The 25544-nt window shown below is 40.1% G+C and overlaps 1 long non-coding RNA gene across 14 annotated transcripts in view; it reads left to right on the forward strand.

Moving 5' to 3' along the window:
- LOC100626591 (uncharacterized) overlaps positions 1-25544 on the forward strand; it is a 229355-nt gene that overhangs the window by 102968 nt on the left and 100843 nt on the right. For 9 of the 14 annotated variants that reach the window (XR_014838539.1, XR_014838532.1, XR_014838526.1 and 6 more), the window contains exons 2-3: positions 13791-13997; positions 14843-14980. This is a non-coding gene — a long non-coding RNA (uncharacterized LOC100626591). Of the gene's footprint in view, positions 1-819; positions 988-13790; positions 13998-14842; positions 14981-15668; positions 18849-25544 lie in introns of those variants that run through there. The other 5 variants (XR_014838536.1, XR_014838535.1, XR_014838538.1 and 2 more) reach the window with 3 other exon arrangements.

A 25544-nucleotide genomic window follows, 5' to 3' on the forward strand; every position in this document is an offset into this window, starting at 1 on the left:
TCTCTGATAATTCTGGAGGCTAGATGTCTAAAATCAATGTGTTAGTATGGTTGGTTCCTACTGGAGTCTCTGAGGAAGAATCTGTTCCATGCCTCTGTCCTAGCTTCTGGTTGTTACTAGCAATCCTGGGCACTTCTTGTCTTATAGGTTTAATATTCCAGTCTCTGCCTCAGTTTCCACACAGCCTTCTCCCCTATTCATTTCTGTGTCTCAATTTCCCTCTTCTTATAAGGACAGCAGTCAAATTGGATTTAGAGTTCAACCTAACCCACTATGATTTCATCTTCACTTGACCATATCTTCAAAACTCCTATTTCTAAATAAGATGACATTCACATGTCTTGACACAAATTTGGGGGGTGAAGGCAGTGTTCAACCCTGGATGCCAATCAACCAACAAACTTTCATTTGGCTTCTCTTGTTGAGGGATGGGAGGAAAGGTGAGGAGGATTTTATTTCTCCCAGGTTTTAATGGATATCACCTGTAAAAAGTAGAAGCAGGCATTCCTACCAAGGCTAAGTGGAAACAAGTCTGACCTGTAACCATGAGGACTTGGGTTCGATCTGTGGCCTCATTCAGTGGGTTAGGGATCTGCCATTGCCATGAGCTGTGGTATAGGTTGCAGACATGGCTCAGACCTGGCGTGGCTGTGGTGTGGGGCCAGCGGCTACAGCTCCAATTCAACCCCAGCCTGGGAAATTCCATATGCCAAAAAAAAAAAAAAAAAGTAGAAGACTTGGATGCAAGCCACAGAATATCTGAAGAACATTTTTTTCTTATTCTCTCTCTTTTTTTTTTTTTTTGTATGTGACAAGAAGTCTAGAGACAGATGGTGCAGAACATGTACTGCGGTTCACATGCCAAATGGGAGCCAGTGCTCCTTGTCTTCCTGCTCTGTCACCTTAGCGTGTGGATTTTGACCTTAGACTTGCTGCCTCATGGTCACAAGATGACTACTCCTCTTCAGCATCATACTTGGGCAAAAGGTATATGCCAACTGATGGCTCCTTTTTACAGAGATTTCCTAGAGGTCCCATCCAGTGCCTTACACTTAGATCTTATTGTTTAGAGAAAACTTATATGCTGAGGAGGAGGGACAATTTTTTATTTTTTCTTAATTTTTTCTTAGCAAGACAAATGATTGCACTAGAACAAATGAAGTTGCTGTCAGCAAGGAAAGAGGGAAAAAAGATATTGTAAGAGCAAACTAGTACTGTCTGTGGCATCTACCACAGTTTATCAGACCCAGGACTCTGGTCCTCAGGGAGGAAGGGGGGTTGTTTTAAGTGGCCAGTCAGTGTCTGTGTGTTGGTGCAGGCACATGCTATAGAGCCAAGGACTGACCTTTTCTGATCCTGGCCAGAAATGCTTTTATCTATGATCAAACAAAATCTCGTTTCATAAGCTTCTTTATGAGGCTTGTGTTTAGTGAATGTATATCAAATATAGCTCAAAACTATAAAATACTGGTTGCATAGTGTTCTAGTAACTGTACATTTTATAGTTGATTTAGCCAGTCCCTTATTATTGGACATTAACGTTCTGATAAAATTGTAGTCAATTTTCTTTCATACAGTTTTCTAATTAGGGGACTTTAAAAGTTTCCCACAGTTCTCTAAGATTTAGTTATTGCATAAAGCTGAGATATTTAGAGAGCCTGATTTTATTAAGACTTATTTGACCTGGGTTGTTCTATGCGGGGTGTAATGGCATGTGGGTTGTTTTTTTTTTTTTTTTTTTTTTTTGTCTTTTTAGGGAGGCATATGGAAGTTCCCACAGTAGGGGCTGAATCAGAGCTGCAGCTGCCAGCCTATGCCACAGCCATAGCACTGCGGGATCCAAGCCCTATCTGCGACCTACACTGCAGCTCAGGGCAACCCTGGATCCTTAACCCACTGAGCGAAGCCAGGGATTGAACCCGCATCCTCATGGATACTAGTTGGATTTGTTACAGCTGAGCCATGATGGGAACTCCTGGCATGTGATTTTAACTAGGCCAAGAAGTGATGACACAAGGTCAATTGACAGATCTGTGTTATCATATTAAAGGGGAGAGAATATTCAATAATTTTTCCTTTGCAATTTTCCTTTTTTTTTTTGTCCCTATGTGCTTGATTTTGGGGGAATCCCCCTTCCTCTTTGTTACCATTTAATTTACCTCTAAAATTAGCCGAAAGGTGGTCTTGTTAATGCTTTGGACAGATTTTTAAAAATCTGTCTTGGCCACTGGCTGCATTTTGACTCTACCTCTCTTCACCTCGATTTGATTCTGACACAACCATCTGACCACATACATCAGACATGGGCTCTGGCCTCCAGCAGATGCTTGGCTTTTCTGTATCTCTTTTTGCTTTGTTTCTGGGCCTGTCTGCTAGGGGCTTCTAAGGGAGGAGGAAGCCCAGCATTACACCTTTTCCCAGACTGTATGCAGCATACTAATGCTTGCTCCCCGGGCGTTGGTAATTGCAGATATGGACTGTTTATGTCAGGGATGAAAGTGCGTGAACAGCTGCAGCTGCCAGGCAAAGATAATGCCGGAATGAGAATGTGAAAGTAGTTTTTTCAGGCCTTATATATTAACTTTGCTTGTTTCTCTTCTTTTTTTTCTTTCCTTTTTCATTCAATCTTTCTACCCCAGGGTTCCCAGCATCTCTCTCAAGACTTTCATCTGTTTTGTTACAGTAACTGAGTTGGCTGTTCTGGAAGGAATAGTGGTCCTCACAGGAGGGAAAGGTGAAGGGATGGTGGGGCTTGGAGTAGGGGTAGCAATAAGAAGGCCATGCAGCATACTGATGCAAAGAGTTTTATCATGCATGAGAGCACCTCACTGTATGACCAATTAGAGTGCTTCTAAGATAATAATTCAGTTCCGGGTTCTAATTCTTAGCCGGCGTGTTAAAGTGAATACTGCAAGGCTAGCGATGTTAGAATGCTCACCTTACATTTTCATACTAGATAGTCCTGCCTCCCTCTGGGAATTAAAACGAATGATGTATTTCATACATAGCAAGTCATTCTCCGTCTTCCTTCTCTGCACAGTTGGAATCCAGCTCGTTTTTGCACCCCTGGCTTCCCCATCTCATAGTCTTGCTTTGCCATTCCTCTTCCTCCCTTATCTTGCTGGAGTACAAGTGGCTATTTGTTCCTCTCTGTGCCTTGCAGCCCAGCATTGAGACAGATAATTCACCCTTCCTCCCCTTACTGACAGACACAGACATCACTCCAAGAGTGAGGACAGAAATCAGCAGGATGCCCTTTGCCCGAGCCTGACCTGGGTCCACACAGGGGGCCGGGTGGGGGCTGCTTTGATAAGCTCCTGGAGGCACTGCATGGGTGGACCAGCCATTGGTGCCTCCAGTGTGTGTGCTCCTTCATGACCTGGCCCTTTGACACCACCATTTGTTGTCATCGATTTTCTGGTGCTCAGAAGGCTGGCGGAATCTACGGGCAGTTTCTTAAATTTTAGAGGAGAAAAACCTGCATGCTAAACCTTTGGGGACCTGCCAGTCTCTCTTCTGGCTGGAAAGAGTCTCATCTGGGACTAAATAAGTGCTTGATCGTTGGTTCTACTTAATCAACACATATTTATTAACAAGATGCTTGGAGTCAGACAAGATGTTAGGCAGAACAAGTCATAAAAGATGAATGGGACCCACACCCTTTCCTTCTGGGAGCTCAAAGCCTAGTAAGCGTAGTAACTCATGTTTCTGAATAGCCTGAAGATCTAATAAGACACAACAGTTTTATAATACCTTGGGCTTTGGGTAAGCTGAATTACAGCAGATTCATTCTGACAGGGACAGGATCTGGGAAGTTTTAGAAGGTGATGAAATGTGAACAGAACCAACGAGAAAGTGTGTCATTATAACAGAGTGTGTTTATGGGCACATGGTAGGGAGTGGGATAGTTATGAGAAAGGGTATTCCATATGGGAAATGAAGGACAAAGACTGTTGTGGTTTGAGTAGGGTTGAATTCTACAGGTGTTGTCTTAGTCAACTTGCAATGCCAAAAAAATGTCATAATGGGGGCTTAAACAACAGAAATTAATTATCTCACAGTTCCGGGGGCTAGAAGTACAAATTAAGGTGCCATCATGATTAGGTTCTGGTGAGAGCTTTCTTCATAGCTTGCAGACAATTGCCTTCTGTGTCCTCACGGGGTGGGGGTGGGGAGAGGGTCGAGAATGAGAACAAGAGAGAACGAGCTTGGAGTTATACAACCGTGACCTGGGGTACCACTCTGCTCTCTCTTTTGTCAACTCCTTTGGGTCTCCGTTAGCACATTTGCAAAATGTGACAATGGCGCTGGGTAATTTTAAAGGCAATGTAGTCCTTTCTTCTTTTTCTCCTCAGTTCCTTCCATTCCTTCTTCTTTCCCTCTTATCTTCCCTCCTTTCCTTTCTTTCTTCCTTCGTTTTTTCAAAAAATATTTGTGAAACACCTACACAACTTCTGCTGGATATTAGGAGGTCAGTATTGTGCTAGTATAGCATTGCCATGCTAAACTTCCTGCTTACCCTTGCTAGAACAGTACAGTGTAGGTGAGCTTGTAGAAAGGACACAAAAGTTGTGCTATCTTGTCTGCTCCTCTATAGCTAATGTATAAAGTTCTCCAGATCCTTTCCCTCCATTGTCCACACCTCTATCCCTCAGTTTTGGTTTTGCTGGGCTTCTAACTGGGCAGAGTTCTGTTCTAGCTCATAAAGAAAAGGCAAGAGTGTCTTTTCCTGTACATATCGAGATTGTAGATCAGAAGACACAGGATCCCTTGTGATAAGCCTGCATGTGCACAAATAATACTCGACTTCTGTATCTGCAAACTTCGAGAAATTAACCATCACCTATTAATTATATGATGGCCATTTATGCTGATAATTATAAAATATTAAGAAAATAGAGACTTTGTGGGTCAAATGATTAACATTAAAATAGGGAAGTACTTCCTATGGGCCTACTAGTGAGATCTGCTAGAATTAAATCTAGTAGTGGCTGGTGCCTTAGTCCCTTCTTTCTTCCCACAATGCTTACCTTCCAGATACTTAAGTTTCCTGTAGCTGATGTTTCTAGGAAGTCATGTTCCTAAGAACTTGAGTTTTTGGCAGATTAGAAATTTTTCAGATCTGCCAAGAAGAGGTGACTATGCTGATTACGACTACTTTTCCTAAAATGAATAGTACTAAGTAAACCAGTGCCATTTTACCCACTTCATTTAGACAAAGTGATCTCAATTACCAGGAAGGCTTCGAGGATTCCAGGGGACTTTTCAGATCATTTTTGGCAAACAAAATCGGGAGCACATCCTCACAAATCCATGATGGCACATCTCTCATGCTTTTTGTTTCTGGCACTGCCCACTTGCTCTAAGTTGCCTCTAAAGGGATTGGCAGCTATCGGTGGCCTCTCTGTCCAGATCCTTCTCGTGGGGAAGGGTGACTCCAAATAGAGTTGGGTTTTGCTGTCATCAGTTGCTGAAAACTCATGATTGGCTGGAGACTGTCAGTTACCTACACCCAAGTCTGTTTTGGCACGGCTACAGTCTTCTGGTTTTGGATCACTTCTCCCCGCCCGAGGTCATTATGCCCCGGCTCCTCATTACCCAGAGGAAAGCTCTTTCCGGCTTGCTTTACTTCATATGCACTCTTTCATGGCTATTTTAAACACATAATTACCAGGGGAGAATAGGTGGCTTTGAGGTATAATGTTAGTATCAACACCTGGCTCTCACAGTAATAGGACAATCTCTACCATGCAGAATTAAAGGGTTTTTTTTGATGATATGGGTTCATCTGGTTTATTTCAGTAGTCATTTGAAATTTTATACATACACACACGTCTTTCCAGGAGACTACAACAATGACAATTTTTAATGAAACAGAAGCTTGCACTGCATTTTAGTGACTGTACGAATCATTGCACAAAATCGTCTACCAGATAGTTTTTGTTCACACAGAATCTGATTATTTTTAATAATGATAATAACAATGATAATATTTACTGAGCATTTGCTGTATGCTGGACACATTTCTTAGCATTTTAAATGTGTTCACGCCTTCAAAAACATAATCAAGCTAAAATTCTATCCGATGTGTGTTCCTTGAATTCAGATAATTATCAATATCATACTTTCTTGGAAACTCTTTTTTTTTTTTTTTTTTTTTTTTGTCTTTTTGCCATTTCTTGGGTCGCTCCTGTGGCATATGGAGCGTCCCAGGCTAGGGGTTGAATCAGAGCTGTAGCCGCCAGCCTACTCCAGAGTCACAGCAACGTGGAATCCGAGCACCGCATCAGCAACCTACACCACAGCTCATGGCAACGCTGGATCCTTAACCCACTGAGCAAGGCCAGGGATCGAACCCGTAACCTCATGGTTCCTAGTCGGATTCGTTGACCACTGAGCCACGACGGGAACCCCAGGAAACTCATATTTCTTAGGTTGTTTATGCTAGTTTCTTTTTCTCTTTTTTCAAAGCATTGGGAGGTATGTTGAGCAGAAAGAGTCTCCTAAGGTGCCCACACAGCATGTGGTCCTCTCCCTCTCTGAGAGCAGCAGTTGCTCTTTGTTTATATCCCTTGTCACTCTTGCAAACTGACCTGTGTGTCTCCTCTCCTTTGTACCTCTTTATCTTCATGAACACTGCATGTTCTGGTACAAATATCCTGCTAAAATTTGGTTTAGCAAATTTGGATAAGCCTCTTGCTTTGTTCCCTGGTCTCACCTCACCATTGTCCTTGAGGTTTTCAACCTGGATGATGTAGAAGGTATAAACTTCTGAGTCAGCCTGCACAGGATTTGGTGTGTGGATAAGCCTTCCCATAATTCCAGTACTCTCAACCTCTTCTTCCACTTCCTATGATGGCTGTGGATCCTCTGTGGTTGAAATTATGGAAAGACTGTGAGGAAAAGGGATTTAACATACATGTTCTATATGTTCTGATGGATGTGGTCATGTGTTGGCCTCAGCACCTTGTGGGGCATGACTGGAGTTTTTGGAGACCTTTCCTGCCCTGTCACAAAGATACACTCTCCTGCAGTTCACCTTGATAAAGTAAGTAAATTCTTCAGGCAAGTCACTCCTTATTCCTTCCTCAGCCTCTAACCACGTAGTAATGTGCTTCCAGCTTCTCTCTGCTAGGAGTCCTTTGACCCCTCTAAGTGGCCTTTGGAACTTAGGATAGCCTCACATGAACTTGTCCCTTTGCATGGACCACTACTGGTCCAGGGGAATCACATACATTCTTTGGTCTACAAAAATAAAGACTGACCTCTTTCTCTTCCACCTGCAGAATGGCTGGCTGCCTACAGTAACTTGCCTTTAGATTTCTCAGGAGTGATTGAGACTTCAGGTCTCTTTGTCCCCAATCTCCAGGAGACTGGGATCAGATTTTGGCTAAGGTTAGGGGACGACATCCTTAAAGCCCATTTTGCTGTTTTTGAGCAAGAGAAGTGTATATTCCATTCCGATGTCTCTCCAGCCACTCTTCAAAATTCCTTTCTGTTCCTTATAATATTTCCACTCTTTCTCAGCCTCGCAAAGTCCTTTTGTGGATAAGAGGTGGATTTCAGCTAAATTCCCAAACTGGTTGTCAGCTACCTTTGAAAAGTCCTGCTTTTGTTTTCTCACAGCTCACTTTGTCATGTAAATGAGGTTGATCCCAAGTCTTATGGCCACAGTCAAAACTGCATTATGGTAGTTCTATTTGAACATTCTGTTTTACCTATAGCCAAATAATATTGGCAAAAGTTATGAGTAATTAATTCACAGATACAATCATATAAAAAGCCAACACACATATTAAAAGATGCTCAACATAATTTTGAAATCTTGGAAATGTAATTTGGAGCGATCAGATATCATGTTTATTTTATTGGTAGAATGTAAATGATGGATAACAGCTGGTATTAGCAGCATATAGGGAAATGATACCTTGTTGGTAGAGTATACATAGGGATAGTCTTTTCTGTAGAGCAAAATTTCCATGAAGGTAAGAAATATCTTTGAAGGAGTTCCCATTGTGGCTCAATGGAAACAAATCTGAGCAGTATCCATGAAGATGGCAGGTTCAATCCCCAGCCTTGCTCAGTGGGTTAAGGATCCAGCATTGCTGTGAGCTCTGGTGTATGTCACAGATGCGGTCTGGATCTGGTGTGGCTGTGGCTGTGGCTGTGGCTGTGGCGGGCAGCAGCAGCTCTGATATGAGCCCTAGCCTGGGAACCTCCACATGTTGCAGGTGCATTTCAATACCTCACTTTGTAACCCAGAAAAATACTTGTCCATGTACTTTAAAGGCTGGCCAAAACATTGTTTGCAGTATTGCTTGTGAGAACAGAACTAGAGACGACCAATCAATGGCCGAAGAGTTAAACTGGCAAATCTCCCCTGAAGTAATTGGTGTAATATTAGTGGAAGTAATGTGGGTCACACTTTCAGGTTATGGTTTGTAACAAGTACATGTACGTTCTCCATGCTCTGCCACTCACTGGATGAATATAATCAGAAGACCATAGGAGGGAGTCAGCAACTAGATGGGAAGAGCTTAGATTCCTGAATGGAGGAAAGCTACCTGTCAATCTGCATCACTCTCATTGGACAAGTTGACTTTCTGGGATTTACTTGTTAAAGTAGCTATTGTTACCCTAGAACAAATGATCTGTAGCAGCTAAAAAGGAGTAAGTAGATTAGTGATTAGTATATTTTGACCTAATTATATGTCAAAGAATATTAAATGAAGAAAGCATATGATATCATGTAAATTATTTTTTTTTCTTTTTAGGATTGCACTGTGGCATATGGAATTTCCCAGGCTATGGGGTGAATCAGAGCTGCAGCTGCTGGCCTACACCACAGCCTCAGCAATTCGAGATCTGAGCCAAGTCTGCATCCTACCCTGCAGGTCATGGCAGCACCTGATCCTTTAACCCACTGAGTGGGGCCAGGGATCAAACCCACATCCTCATGGATACTAGTCTGGTTCATTACTGCTGTGCCACAATGGGAACTCCTAAATTAGATTTATATATGGATATGTATGTATAAACACATAGAAAAGGTTGTAGAGAATAAACACCAAACTAATAATAGTGGACACATCCAAAGAGGCATGCAGGATTAAGTATTGTGGTAACTGGAGAATTTTGCTTTGTATTATTGAAATTTTTATGAGGAAAATATTTCTTGTATTACTTGTGTAATTAAAAATTATAAAAGAAATTGAATTGGCTCCCTAGGCAATTGCTTGGCTCAAACTGCTCCTTTTTGTTTCTGTCCTCATTTATGTGAGGAAAATAGATACAAGCTTTTCATCTTGCCCTGCTCCAATATCCTATAATCAGTAGAGATTATTGGGAGTAATTCCCAAATTATGATTTTTGACATAGTTATGAGGAAGTTTATCAAGAATTAGAAAAAGGCCACGGAATACTCTAAACTAACTTGAGAAGAAAAATGCTAACCAATCAGTTATGACAGCAAAAATAAATATAGTCAGGTTTAGAAATATTTTGATGGGACTGTAACAGAGCACCCTCGAATCCGTAAAATGCCTTTTGAAGAAAACTGGATTCACTCAGCTGTCGTGACATCACCCTTTGTCAAGTTATGATGACTAAACTTCTCATTTTGAATTCAGTATGACAACACCTTGGCGATAATGCAAGCACGTTTCCTCTCTGCACTGCTTTTGGCTTCTAGTGAGTCACTGGGGTATATCTTCTAAGAGATGAAGGATATCGAAAGTGTTCAGTCATGACCCAGAAGACAGCAGTTACAAGATGCCTCTTCTCCTCCTCTACCACCCTGCCTTATTACCACTCTGCTTTCTATTCCTTGCTTCCTTCAGGCCTGCTCTGCCAGCTGAGTCATTGACACATTTACACAACTGTAATTGGTGCCTCTTTGGATACCCCTTGGGTTACCAAGGCAACTGCCTCTTCTTATGCCCTTTGAGCAAAACTATCAGCGACTCTCTTAGAGGCTTTGTGGCTTAGACTAAACTGATCGTTCTCCTTACACTTCTTCCTAAGGCGTCATCTTCAGATCCTGCCTTAGGCCCTCTCACCTCTTCCCTAGAGGGAGGTTGCGGTGCAGGTTTTAAGACTCACTCCTTTCTTCTCCTCCTTTTCATTTCATGCTCCTAAACTGGGTTGGATTTGACTTTATACTCCCCAGTTCTTTTTCCATTCAGGGTTTCCTACACTAGTTTGTTCTGTAATTCCTGGTACAGCATGAAGTAATACTCAGATAAAATAGAAATAGTGATGTGTCAGTGTGCTAACAGGAACAACATAATGTTCCTTTCCTTCCCCGGTATCTCATTTCTTATATTCTGCAGGTGTTGATCAATGTCGCAAAATACCAACCAGGTAGGATTTTAAGCTGGGAGTTTCAGAATAAAATGCCAAGCCTTGTGCTTCATAGAAGGAAATAGTTCAATCTGGAAATGATGAGGTTGTTGAGGGTGGGGCAGCTCAAGAGTGAGTTAGGAGCTAGGGAAGCCAAGGGAAGACAACTGCATGCACAAGCTCCCTGTGCCAAGGAGCTTCTCCCATCAAGAACTACAGCCTTGGAGTTCCCATTGTGGCTCAGCAGGTTAAAAACCTGACATAGTGTTTATGAGAATGCAGGTTCAACCCCTGGCCTCACTCAGTGGGTCAATGATCCATCGTGGCTATGGCTGTGGCTTAGGCCAGCAGGTGCAGCTCCAATTCAGCCTAGCCGGGGAAACTCCATGTGTCACAGGGGTGGCCATAAAAAGGAAAAAAAAAAGTGAGCTTAGCTTCCATTTGAATCTTATACATTAAAACTAATATTAGGTTAAAAGAAAAGTTGCAAGAAAAGTCTAAATCCCACCTCACTGAGTACATGACCGCTTTCTAGTGCAAAGAAGATTTGTGGACTGAGCAACCAGAGTGATGGAGGGATCCAGCATAAATAAGAAGATGAATGGTTGTTTTTTTCTCTAAGTCAGACTCTCCCTGTGGGATGAGGTGTCTTTGCTCCACTCTCCAAGGCTCTGATGACCTCATCCACATTCTGCCAACAATTTGCTCCTGCTATCTCCAGCCTGAGGCTTACACGGATCCTGATGTGACCAGCACAAAGGTTCCCCATCTTATTCGCTCCTTCATCCACCATTCTGTGGGTAGCTTGTGGGAGCCTCATCACATGATGGAGAGATATCCTTCACTTGGTTCCTCCCTCCTGCTTTTCCTCTCTAAGTAGAAACTCTTCATCCCTCCCTCCACATACAAGGCTTCTTGTTTCCTAGAGCTCCTTCTGAACCATTGGCAGATTTGATACTAATTCTTACCATTTGAATGCTTCAGGTGACTTTACCATTGTCTCCCATTGCCTCTGCTTGTTTCCTTTTCCTAAGTAATTTAGTGTTCAGTTCTTTCTCTTTTGCCATTTTGGGATTCAAATTAATGACCCATAATCTCATCCTCCTTGACTCAGTTGAATACTGATTTTGTCCCTATGTCTATCTGTCCAAAAATTTCATCCACCCCAGGCTCAGCTCAAAAACTATCCCCTTATCATAGCTTTTCTTGATCCCTGCAACAGCAAGTACAATTCACCTTTTTTTTTTTTTTCCTGGATGACCATATTCCTTTATTGGTACCATTTTATGTATTTACATTTTTCTTTTTTTTTTTTTATTTTCCCACTGTACAGCAAGGGGGTCAGGTTATCCTTACATGTATACATTGCAATTACAGTTTTTCCCCCACCCTTTCTTCTGTTGCAACATGAGTATCTAGACATAGTTCTCAATGCTATTCAGCAGGATCTTGTAAATTTACATTTTTTAAATTTTAAAAAGTTGTGACATTTAAGGATAAGAACTGTGTTTTACTCGTATTTATATTTCTGTCAACCCTCTTCCAGCACCTCCTCTTAAACTGAAGACTGAATGAGGACACCAGCCTTCTATCCTCTCCTTTTATAGTGCCGTAAACTACAATCCCTGGACCTCAAGAATTCCATGGATCACTTCCACAATGCCATTTCTAATAATATTCAATAATATTTTAAAGTATGTCTTGGATGTTGAGCCCTGTTCTAAGCATTGTTGAAAAAGTATTCTAACTGGCCCAGAATGAAATTTCCATGTCTTGGATGTTGAGCCCTGTTCTAAGCATTGTTGAAAAAGTATTCTAACTGGCCCAGAATGAAATTTCTTGTCCATGCCTACGGCTGGGGGAGGACCAGTCAGCACACTTGAATCATGTGGCTTGACCAAGATTATAAAATCAGGAAAGATTAGTCTCTAAAGTAAAGAGCATATTTATACTCCCTTTCCCACTTTTTCCTTACCCCTATCTTGTAGCCCTCCTGTAGAGTAGGCTAAGTTGCAATTCTGAATAAATCCTATTTTGTTTGAAATCTTTCAGTAGCTTTCAACATGAAGTTCAAGGGCCCACTTTAGCATTTAAAGCTTTTCTGAGCTTCCTGCTTCTGAAGCATCATCTTCTTGCACTAAGCCACATGCATGCCCACCCTTTAATCATGACAACCTTCTTTGAGTTCTCAAACCTGGCATGCTATCTTGAGCATCTGTAATTTTTTCACTTCCTTTTTTTATTTCTAAATGGCTGCTTTTCTTCATTTTAACATGGTTTCTTAGTCAGCTCAGGCTGTCATAACAAAATACCATATACTGAGTGGCTTAAACAGCAGACATTTAGTTCTCACAGTTCTGGAAGCTGCACAGTCCAAGATCAAGGTGCTGACAGGTTCATTTCTCATTAAGAGCTTTCTCCCTGGCTTGTAGACATCAGCCATCTCACTCTGTGTTCACATGACCTCTTCTTTGTGTCTAGTTAGAAAGAAAAGAGGGAGGGAGGAAGAGAGGGAGGGAAAGAACTCTGGTCTCCCTTCCTCTTCCTATAGGGACACTAATCCCCTATTATAGGGGCTCTTCCCTCATACCTCAAGTAAACCTAATTACTTCCAGAAAGCCTCACTTCCTAATATCTGCACACTAGGGATTAGGGTTTCAACATATGAATTTTGAGGGAACATAAACATTCAGTCCCTAACAACTATAAACTCCTTTTTACCCTTTAAACTCAGTTTGGGGGGGGTCATATATCCTGGGAATCCCTCTTGATGTCCCTGTTTTATCTAAATTCTCTTCTCCGTTCTTATAGCATTATTTAGTTTGCTCTATTAGAGTACTTAACACACCTTCTATAATTATTTATTTATTTATTATTATTATTATTTTTTCATTCACAGCATAGCCCAAGATTTGACTTAGAGAAGGAACGTGGTAGCTCTAAATGATTTAACTCTCAGTGCTTTTTCAGGACCCTCGATTAAGTCCAAAATAAATAACTGCTTTATTTATTACTTATTTCAGTTTTAGAAGTGTTTATAGTGGAAAAACTTATTGATTCTAGAATTTTGTGAAACTTTTCATTTCTATTTGGACGAATACTCTATTTCTAGTTGGATGATTATTAACAGTTGATGTTGCTCTTGAAGCACTTAAAATGGGATAATTATTAATTTTTCATTTGCTTTTCTCTCTCATTCTATTATGAAGTCCCAGAGGTAGAGTCCACATCCTATTTATTATTGCACAGCCAATGCCTGGCACACAAAATGTGCTCAGTGCATGTTTATTGAATGAATACTAAATACACATTGTTTTTCCAACTAACAGCTCACCTCCTTGTAAAAGTACCAAAGTCAACTCTCCCTTTCTCCATAGTCTTTAGGTCCCACATTTCTGGCTCTTTTAAGAATATCTGCTTATATGGCTTCCCCCTTCTTTTGTAAATAGGACAAGGGGACGGACACTAAGAAGGGGATGTATTGTCTGCGTGTGTTGCCTTCACACCTTTGAATTCTAAAGGGATGGCAGGGGCAGCTAACAGAGAGCAGAGAGGAGGCATCCGGAATCCCATGTGGCACATTTATGTCAACTGCATGTCAATCAGATGCAAGTGAAGACTAAGCAGTTCCAGCACGGGAACCTCTGAAAATCAAGGTAAGACAGTTCATCCCTTGCTTGAAACTGTGGGCAACATCACTGGGAGAAATACTTTGTGGCTATCACTTGCTCCACTGTTGAGTGTGAGGTGGTGATGTGGGCAAATGAAGGGGTGCCAGAGTATGAATCACAAGGTCAGAGTCTGCAACTTAGAAGTGTGCAACTTCTAAGGCCTAAGAGCCTTGGTTTCCCCATCTCTGGTGTGAGATAGTCATAGTATCCTCTTTACTGCATAAAATTGTTTCTAAGATCAAATGAAATAAGGGCTCTAAGATCCAACTGCAAATGGTTAACAAGTTTACCCATGTTTGTGTGTAGGGGGTCATTTTATAGAGGAGATGATAATTTCTCATCAGTTCTCTGGCAGCCAACCTGCTCTGCATGATACATCTCTGGTACAGCCGTGCATACACGACATGCTTTTTACTATGTGTATGTATTTAGAAGTAGAGTCACCTAGAGGTAACCGCCAATGCAGGATATGATACTGCAAGTCAGCGAAGTCCTGCTTCCTCAAGAAATCCCCAAACACGTCATTGTGTTTTCCTAGTTTCAACTACTAAGATGTTCGTAATTAACTTAGTCTTGTTAGCAGTCAGGGAAAAGGCATTGATTTTTCACTTTTTGGAGACACAGAGTCTTTTGAACTATTGAGAAGGAAGAATCCCTAAAGGGCAAGAGGAACCCAACCTTAATACATGCAAACTGCAGTTCATTTAAAACCACCCTAGCAGTTTACAAAGACTTAGGTGACAGCCCAGGTTTAAATATTTAGTCGTTTGGTTATTTGGCATTCTGCCACTTAAACATACAGATGATTGATTTCATTTTTAAATCACTAGACCACATCATCCTGATGTTTTGGCATTTTGCCCACTGCCTCAGCATGTGCTTTTAAAGAGAGCTCTCTATTGCCGTCTCATGGTGAATGAGTGAATGGCTGGGATTAGGAGACAAAACTGGCTACCACCACTAAGCAGGTAAATTTTGGGTAATGGGATAATCTTGGGTAATGAATGTGTGTGGGCCTCAGTTTTCTCTTTTATAAATTGCAAGTTGAATTTAATTATAAAAGTCTGTAACTTTAGAGCTGTCTACTTGGCAAAGAAAATGCTCAGGATTCTGTAACTTTGCATAAAGCCATGCATTTTGACTTCTGTGCAGTTTTCATTTTGACTTCTAGTACTCCCTGAGTCACAGGTTCAAGTAATTTATAAGGATTTCATATCATCCTTATGAATTAATACATCCTTATACTCTTCCTGTCCCAGGGCTTGGAAACAACTTCTTTTTTTGAATACAGTGAGGTCATTCTTCGTGAGGATAATTAAAAGCTTTTGCCATCAACAAACAAAACAGGTTTTAATCAAAAAGTTGAATGTGGAGATTCCTTCTCTGAAATTGAATAAATCAGGTACAAACCAGAATGCAGATATGGAAGATCAAAGTGGAAATTACCTCTGCTGCTCCCTTGAAGAGCAAATTGTTTTATTGACTTTTCTTCAGTGTATTCTTTTTCTGCCTTGTAGGGGTTTTTCTTATTTGCATTTTTTTTTTTTTAAATGGAATTTGATGATCTGTCAGGAAGGAGACAAAGACCTTTGACTAACACAGCCTCTGTCTTGCTAGAGGCAGAGCTAACTTTGATATTGTACTTTTTAATTACAGTGGAGAGTTCTGTGGCCTCCCGAGTAAAAGCTAGCTACCGCTTTTCCTCTCACAAAGCAAGCAAGGATGTAGTCAAGAAAACAAGGGCACTGCAGTTGTCCTGAAAATAGGAGCCTGAGATGCCTAGAGCAGGAGGAGATGCTTGGGCAATGTCTGATCCTCTGCAGACTTCAGCCTTATGGGGACTGGAAGAGATGTGGGGAAGCCCCTCCCAAGAATTTTCAAGGGACACACAGGGCCTGGACAAGCCTCACTTTACAACTTAATCAACCAAAGCGATATGAGCAACAATGCTTTGCCTGGTAGTTATGTAAGATGAAAGGAGTCTCAAAGTCGAATGAAACTGTATTATTCAGATGCTTTCATTTACTCTAAAGACATCCTACTATATAGGTTATGCATGAATTTCTTCGATTTTCAGGAGTAAGGCACAGTAACCAAAAGTCATCAATGTTTTATAAACTGTGACTAATCTCTATGTATAGTCTCATAGTCTCTCTCTCTCTTTTCCTAACTGTTCAGAATTTTTTGTATTGGCTGATATTTGGCTGCTGCTCTTCAGTACTATCATTATTATTTTTAAGATCACTTGAGACCCTGGCACGCCGTGGGGTTTAGGATTGATAGGGTTATTAGGGAAGCCTGCTCTCCCAAACTTTTAGATTGCTTTGAAATATTTTGCTGGAAAATGGCAACAAATAAATCTGAAGCAAGCTCTGCCTTCCAGAAGCAGCAGCATGGTGTGTTTCCAGGGTCCTGTTGGCTTTTACTGAGCTGCTGCCACCCAAAAATAGTGGTGGGCTCATAAATGTTTAGCAAATCATGATAATGAACGTGGCCAGGACAAACATAGCCAGTGTGTGTTTTTTTAATCATGCCTCATTTAGTACAAAGATGACTCTTGGATGTTTTGGCAAATTAATTTGTATTGCACTTCAGAGAAGGGAGAAAGCAGCTGGGCTCTAGCCCGCAGAGCTGCACTGGCTGTATCTGCTAATAAAGTTGCTGTTGCCACCGCCTCCTGTGGAAGCACAAATGGAACGTAAGGCACAGGGAATTCTCTGCCGCTTCCCTCCAGGGTTTTAGTTGAATCCATGTCAGTCCTTCTCTAGTGGTTCCAAGAATTCCCACTGTGCTTCGTCAGCAACTCTAATGCAGCAACCGAGCAACCATTTCCAAATGAATCATCCTCTACCATTTATGAATCAGTCACAATGCCACCTTCTTTGAAATCTGATTAAGTACTGCCGGATATTTGTACAATTCAAATGTGAGTCCTCCCTCCTCACTGATGGATATTTTGTGTAATCTGTCATGAAAAGTCTTACGTGGCCTAGGTCTTTGCTAGGTACTGATATAAAGACAGTGGTCTGAGAGAAATCCACATAGGAAAACATTTCCAAGTTTAGTTTCTTGTCGAGGAAAACATCAGATGGCAAGTGGAAGGGGGAGAGGTATTAGGGACATAAACACATTGGAAATCTTCCCCAAAGTTTGTCATTCTCTGCAGGAGTGGCTGCTCTTACCCCAAGCCTCTTCATCACTGAATCATACCCCAACAGCTAGCACACATGAGCCACCAGGTTTTCCTTTCTTTCTCTAAACTGCTTCCCCCTACCCCTTTTTTTTCCATTGCCCTTCAGTCTTTTGAAAAAAATAAAAATATGTATATTTAAAACATTTTTGTTGAATTATAGTTGATTTACAATGTTGTGTTCAATATTGCATTTCTGGTGTAGAGCAAAGTGATTCAGTTTTATATATATGTGTGCATTTGTGTATATATATATAGTGTGTGTGTATATATATTCTTTTTCATATTCTTTTCCATTATGGCTTAATATAGGATATTGAATGTAATTCCCAGTGCTACACAGTAGGATCTAGTTGTTTATCTATTTTATATATGGTAGTTTTCGTATCTGCTCATCTCCCAAAACAGGAGAATATTTATTTTTGATGAAAACCCTCTTTGCTTTGATATTTTTTTTTTCCTGTTCTGCTTCTTAGCTATTGCTGGAATTCTGCAGGAGCCATCCTTGCTGTTGTGTTTAGAGGGCAGAGGAATGAGAGAAACCACATGGGCAAAGCCAGAACTTTCTTTAGCAGAAGAGAAGGAAGCCTGGCTGAGAATACACATATTTTAATAATTTTTTAATGGCTGCAGTCTTGTTTCTGGGTATCCATGACCTCTTTCAAACAATACATAAGAAAATCATACTGTTTTCTGCCTTTCAGAGTTAACTCTGGGGCACCAGGAGTGGCTGAGGCCTGGGTTAGTTTCAGGTATTTTGTAATGAAAATATGTCTCCTGAAACCTCCAAGACTTGATTGGAGCTAAGAAAAAGACTTAGGAAGAATAAAGGCTTTTTATATCATTTAATACTAAAATGTAATGTTTAAATATTCTGATTGATGAATAGCTCTATGACAATCTTCCTATGTAAGGGTTGAGCATTTTAATTGATTTATGCTTTAAGCCTCTGAGTTTGGTTATTTGGTTGGTAAATAGTTTCAGGGACTCTAGTCATTGGAAGGGCTGATAGGCAAGTGTTTGGTGGTATAATCCCTTCTAGTAGCCTTTGTAGGGGTGATGATGATGATGATAGTTAATATTTATGGAGAAGTTAATTTGTGCCACACTACATGTGTTCCAGAACTTTACATGTATTAATTTAATTTTCATAATGACCTCATTAGTAGGAACTTCTATTATTTCCATTTTTTTGGTATAAAGAAACAGGCAGAGAAGTTAAGTAACTGATGAAGTGGGCTTAGTGCCAAGATGCTTGTATTGACTGAGCACGACCAGTGCCTAGCTGTGTAGCCTTTAATAAACAGCCAAGTAGAACTTACCCCAGGGCTGTCTTTGGTGGGCTGTCAGCCAGTTTGCCACCTCTGCTCAACATTTATCTCTATTAGAAACACAGATTGGAACGCTGCCACTGGCTTCTGATGTCAGATAATGTGCCATCCAGCTACACATTAATAAATAAGGATAGGAGATAGAATCACAGCTTTTGGCCTATCTGTAACAGACAGACTATGGACCTTAGGGCACCTAGTTTCTGAACAAATTAAAGGCATTTCTATAAAACTGTGATTAGCAGTTTTCAAATCTGAGCATCTGCTACTTTGTGCCTAATACTGTGCTAGGTAGACATCATATAAAACATAAAAGAAGGAGAAAAATTCTGTTAGCAATTTTAGAGCCACCTATGCTTTTATAGGGTAAACATGACAATACACCAGCAGTAACAGTACATGAGTACATTTGAGTAAAGCCTGTGCTGTTCAGATAATGAGTTTTAGGGGAGCTTTGTATTGCATAAAGGAGATTGGACCTAGCCAGGGAGCACATGGCTGTCAACAGCTCCGTCATACATGAGCCCTGGGAAGTCTAAAATGCCGCTCCACATTTAGCATCTTCAAAGCTTTGAAATAACAGCACAAAAATCAGCATTGAGTCACAAACTGACCAGTGATATTTTTCTACATTGACTTTAGATTCACAGATAGCAGATGAGTGTTAGAATCAGTACTGAATGGTAAAGCATGAGCTCTAGAAGTGTCTTTGCTTCTTTGATGGAAGGCTTGGATCATTGTTCTTCATTGGTCCTGAAATGTCTAGTGACATGGCAAGGTCTAAAGTTCTAATCCCACCATTCATTCAGTGCATAAATATAAGCGGGTACTATGTGAACATTCTCTGCTAGCTTTCTGAGATGTTTCAAATTTAGGAGGGTAAAGCATAGAACTTAATGTCAGGACATCTGAGTTATAATCCTGACTGTCTCCTTAATTTATATTGAGGCAGAATGAGAGTCAATGTACTTACCTTGGCTTTGGCTCCACACTGTGAATGAGAAAGTGGGTATCATGTATTGTCCATTAGCTGCTTCAGTGTGGATTCTTTCTCAGTGTTGGCTGGGGATATTCCAGAACAGTGGTTATCAACCAAGGGCATTTTCCTCCTCTCTTCCCAGAGGATATTTTGGTCATGTCTGAGGAATGTGTTTGCTACTGGCAGAAGCCACGCATGTTGCTAAACATTCAGCGGTGCATGAGATAGCTCTCTTGATAGAATTATGTGGCCCTAAAGGCCGATAGCACTCAGGTTGAGAAACCCTGCCATGGGAGATGTGAGTAAGCCTGAGCTGATGGGGCTCCTGGCCTCTAACCCACTAACACCAAAGTACAACTATTTTAATTTCCTGAAAGCGGCAGACATATATTTGATAGGCACTAAACAAATGTGCCAACTTTGATTTTATTTTCTGTAATTGAGCTGAAGTTATATGTTAATTCCCCCACTCTGGTTCTCATTTGATTCAGAGTTTGCACTAAGGTATTTCAAGATTCTGCTCCTTTCTTTTCTTGCCTTGAGTTCTGAATCTACCTCTGGGGCTTGAAAACCATCCTGGCATTGAGAGGAAGTGAATGTTTAGTTCACTGCCACCTTTGATCCTACATTCGTGTCTGCAGTTATGTACCCCTCTTTGCCAGTCTTCAGCCATCGGGGCTATTTAAAAATTAAAATATGACTGACTTACAATATTGTGTTAGTTTCAGGTGTACAGCATAGTGATTCAGTATTTTTGCAGATTACATTCCATTGCAACAAGACAAGGAGTATAATTCCCTGAGATATATAGTATATTCTTGTTGCTTATCTATTTTACATATAGTAGTTTGTGTCTTTTCATCCCATACTCTTACTTTGTCCCTCTCCCCTTTGGTAACTACAAGTTTGTTTTCAGTATCTCTTGTTGACTGTTTCTGTTTTGCATATACTTTCATTTGCATGATTTTGAAAATGCCCCATGCAAGTGATAACATACAGCATTTGTCTTTCTCTATCTGATTTATTTCACTAAGCATAATCTCTAGGTCCATCCATGTTGCTGCAAATGGCAGCATTTCAAGATTTAATTTGCTTAGAGTCATTTGTAGCAAAACCAAGGGGAAGGTACAGAGATTTCCCTACACCTCCTGTGCTTATACACGGATAGCCTCTGCTATTATCAACATCCCCCTTCAGGGTGGAACATTTATTACAATTTGTAAACCTATGTTGACAAAACGTAATTACCCAATGTCTGTAGTTTACCTTAGGGCTCACTCTTGGTGTTGTGTATTTTGGGGGTTTGAATAAATGCATAGTGACATGTATCCATTATTATAGCATTATACAGAGTATTTTCACTGCCCTCAAAATCCTCTGTGCTCCATCTATTCATCCTTCCCTGCCCCACCCCAGCCTCTGGCAAGCATGGATCTTTTCATTGTCTCTCCAGAATGTCATATAAGTCGGGTAAATATAGTATGCAACCTTTTCACATGGGCTTCTTTCACTTAGTAATATGCAGTTAAGATGATTCTATGTTTTTTTCATGACTTGATTGCTCGTTTTTTTTTTTAGTACTGAATAATATTCCATTGACTGGATGTGCTACAGTTTATCTACTCAATCACTGAAGGATATCTTGATTACTTCCAAGTGGTGGCAATTATGAATAAAGCTGCCATATATATCTGCATGGAAGTTTTTGTGTGGACATCAGTTTTCAACTCTAGTCATCAATTTTATCTTTGTTGCACTTGTCTTTGGCCTACCATAACCACCTGGGCCTCACCACATCCACATCAGCATGTTCTAATCTCAAGTGTAATCATACATCTGGTTCACTACCTCAGCCACTTGTGTTCCCATTTGGGAGTCACTGGAAATTTTCACATTTGATCCCTAAACTCTCGGGGCTATTGGAACCACAGGGGAGAGCTCTCTCAGACCCTCTCTACTCACGCCTGACGTGCTAGAATTTCTATTCACAGTTGTAGAACCCATGCTGGGGAGGGAAGTTCTCTGTAAGATTCTCTGCCACCCCTCATGAGGGTCTGAGAAGGGGGTACATTTCTCTCTGGCTCTAAGAACCCCCAATCCTATCTAGATTTCCTTTGCAGACTCACCAGCAACTCACTCTCCTGCTTTTCCCCTTGACTATCCTTTCTTCCTCTGAGCTGGTTGAAATTTATCTCTTCTTAAGGGTGGAAAATGTCTTCTACATAATCTGGCATTTTTTCTAGCCTTACTGTAGATAGTATGAAATTAATGCTCTTATTTTTATCAAAACTGTCATTCCAGTAAATGCTTTATTCTTTTAAAATCCTTACTCTTGAAATAGAAAAACTATCTTTTAAGCTATTAACTCTGCCATGAATTTCAAAATGCTAAATATAAGAATTGACTTCTTTGTAACGGGCAGCATCTGCCCTCCTCTAATGATATGAAATGTCACTGACTCAATGGGTAGTTGGTTTCGGGATTAATAGTTATAATTTCAGTGTGCTTTTAAACTGTGCTCCACTGCTTAAAAAAAAGAAGAGCAGTAAAGAAAGAAGAAAGGAAGAATGGGAAGAAGGAAGGAATGTGTAAAGAAGGGTTGAAAAGCCCTGAGCTAGATGGCCTCTCTTCTTATTCTTTATTCATAAAGTGATCTGAATGTGTGAAAAGCCTGAATCTCTTATCCATGCCTCTTACTCTCCTTCCTTGATGTATATTTTCTTCCTTGAAGTGACCATGGTAAGAATGCTCTTTGGAGTTTTCATAAAGAAGTGAGGAGATCCACAAAGAATTTTTCCCTTTAAACTCATTGTTGGAGTTCCCTTCTGGTGCAGCAGGTTAAGGATCTGGCATTGTCACTGCAGTGGTTGGGATCACTGGCCTGGGAAGTTTCACATGCTGTGGGTGTGGCTGAAAAACAAGACCAAAAAACAAAACAAAACAAACCCCTCACTATCAACAAGGAAACAGGATTGGATAATGGATATACTTTACATAGGTGTTTATCTAAACACCATCCATAAATTATTTTAACCCACAGTACCAGAGTATTTGCTTCTGAACACCCAGAAGTATTCAAAGAGATAGCAAAAAATGTGAAAAATGTTATTTCACATTACATTAGGGATTGGGGAATCGTTTCATTTACTCTCTTTTTCTCTGAACTTCATTATTTAGATGTCATCCATCTATCCATCCATCCATCTGTCATCTTTAGAATAGGTGGTAATTTCTGCCTATTACTAGACTAAAAAGTAAATCCCTAATGGTAGGGCAAGGTTTTATTTGAAAGGCATTGTGTCATTCATTCATTAAAAGAATATTTATTGAATGTACATTCTGTGGATAAACGCCTTGTCCTAGTGTATTGCCTAGAAACCTAGATCCTAGTCCTGCCTAGATTATTAACATGATATGAATCTGAAAAAAGCCACTTAATCTTTATATGGCTCACTTACTTTATCTTTAAAATTGATGGCTGTTTCTATGGTTCTTTTTTTTTTTTTTTTTTTTTTTGTTTTCTGAACTTAAGCCTTTATTTATTTATTTTATTTATTTATTTTTTATTTTTTGTCTTTTTGACTTTCTCTAGGGCCACACCTGTGGCATACAGAGGTTCCCAGGCTAGGGGTCTAATTGGAGCTGTAGCCACTGGCCTACACTATAACCGAAGCAACACAGGATCCAAGCTGCATCTGTGACCTACACCACAGCTCATGGCAACGCCGGATCCTTAACCCACTGAGTTAGGCCAGGGATCAGACTCGCAACCTCATGATTCCTAGTCAGATTCGTTAACCACTGAGCCACGACGGAAACTCCCCTTAAACTTTTATTTATTTATGTTGCATCACCAATTTTTTCAATTTTAGGCAGTATTTTACTTGCGAAAAAAATGTAAAACTCTAGCATATTCGACATTTGAAATTAGGCTGATTTGCTGGTATATTTTACTTTTTAAAGTTTTATTGAAATATAAATATGGTTGATTTACAAGTTTGTGATATAATTTCTGCTGTACAACAAAGTGATTCAGTCATATATATACACATATCCATTCTCTTAATGGTTTAAAAATATGTATTTATTTCTCCCACTGGTCATCCTTGGCATATGCAACTCTTTTAGAATCTAATGTGTAACTCCTATGTTTAATGACTTAAAATGTCTTTGGTTAAATTCTCAAACAGTTCTATTTTACCAATGTTACCTTACTTAGCAATCATTATCTGATAAACTGCACACAGCAAATGATTACTTATCTGATATGTGTAAGCCATTGGCAACCCAAGAACTAAAATCCATTTTGACTACAAATAAACTTTCTGTATTTCAGATAAAGCCTAAACTATAATATGTAAATTTTTATTCAAAGTAATCAGACAGTTAAGATACTTTAACAGAAGACAAAGTAAAACCAATCTTATTCTTCCTTTCCTTTCTGTTTAATTCCCTGAGTTTGGGCAAAATTTAATCAATGGAGGGTCATGTTGAAAAGCTAACACATTTATCTGGTGGGTCAGGCTTCTGATTAAAGAAGGAACATTGAACTTTTAGTCAGGACAGCATTCTGGGAAATGAGCTATTTGGTCATGTTATTTCTGCTGTTGGAGTCATTTATTATGAAATTCATTCATGTAAAAGAAGGTGTAGGTAATTAGACTTCAGCTTAAAGCCTTGCTATCTGGTAGGAGCTAACATTTTAATTCAAGGGGACTTTTGAAAGGGCACGTTTTATGGGGGTTATTATAGGGTCTTGACATACTATTGCTAAACAAACCTTCATGGCATGCTTCCAAAATGCTTTCCCGGAAGTTCTCTATCCATATTAATGCCCATATTTCTACCTCTTCTTGAAAAGTGGACTCTCTTGTTATTGATGTAGAATGATAATTCTCTGGGTTCACATTGTTCACATTGACTTTTGAATTAGAGTAGCTTATAACTCTGCAAACTGCTGAATGCATAACTCATGTTTCCTAAAGTTCTGGTTAAGGTCAGACTTGCATTGTAGTCTCTAGATGGAATATGCGCCCATGTGTGCTTGTACACCCGTGGACGAGAGGCAGAAATAGTACAAGAGGGGTGCAATACAAATCTTCCTATAGATCTTGTTCTTTTCCTTCCCATGGTCTGATAGATTTATCATAATTCTGATCCCAATGCCGACTCTACAATGGGTAATTATGGAATCCTGGGTAAAGCATTCACTTATTCTCTTTTTATTTGCTGAAGTAGTTGATGAAGACTGCAATGGGCTCTAAAGCTGTTTCTGTTGCTGTTAGTCAACATGTATTAAAAGCCTATCCTATTGCATTTTCTGAAAACATAAATAAACCAGGATTTTCATCCTTTAAAAATTCACAAGGCTTTAAGATGAATAAATAAAAATGACTCTATTGTAAGCCACAATCATCTGAATTTTCATTTATAGAAAATATTGCAGTGTTTCTGTTATTACAGATTAAATATTACCCAGAGTTACACCTAGATACTTACCATCTAGCTCTTATGTAGGTGAGGAATGTGATGCTCAGCTAGATCACTTAAATGCTTCTGTTTGTATTACAGATTCTATTCCTAAGGAGAGCTCTTAGTGTCCCAGTATTTAAGGTGAACCATCAAGAATCATCTTTTGCACTAATAAGATCTAATATGTAGAAGAATTTTTTTTTTCTTTTTAGGGCTGTACTCACGGCACATGGAGCTTCCAAGGATAGGGGTCTAATCAGAGCTACAGCTGCCAGCTTACGCCACAGCCACAGCCATGCCAGATCCGAACCATGTCTGCAACCTACACCACAGCTCATGGCAATGCCAGATCCTTAACCCACTGAGCGAGGCCAGGGATCAAACCTGCAACCTCATGGTTCCTAGTTGGATTTATTTCTGCTGCGCCATGACCACAACTCCTGTAGAAGAACCTGACTGCAATTGTTTCTTCTTCCTAAATGTTCATTTATTCATAAAAACACAGACAAGGGTTGATGGATCATTTAAAGCTTATCAGGATCTGTTTAATAAAGAGAGGC

The sequence above is a fragment of the Sus scrofa genome, chromosome 2 (assembly GCF_054392235.1).
Source record: "Sus scrofa isolate SSC_HxYL_T2T_F1_AM1 chromosome 2, Sscrofa_HxYL_maternal_Yorkshire_Landrace_v2.0, whole genome shotgun sequence".
Lineage (NCBI taxonomy): Eukaryota > Metazoa > Chordata > Mammalia > Artiodactyla > Suidae > Sus > Sus scrofa.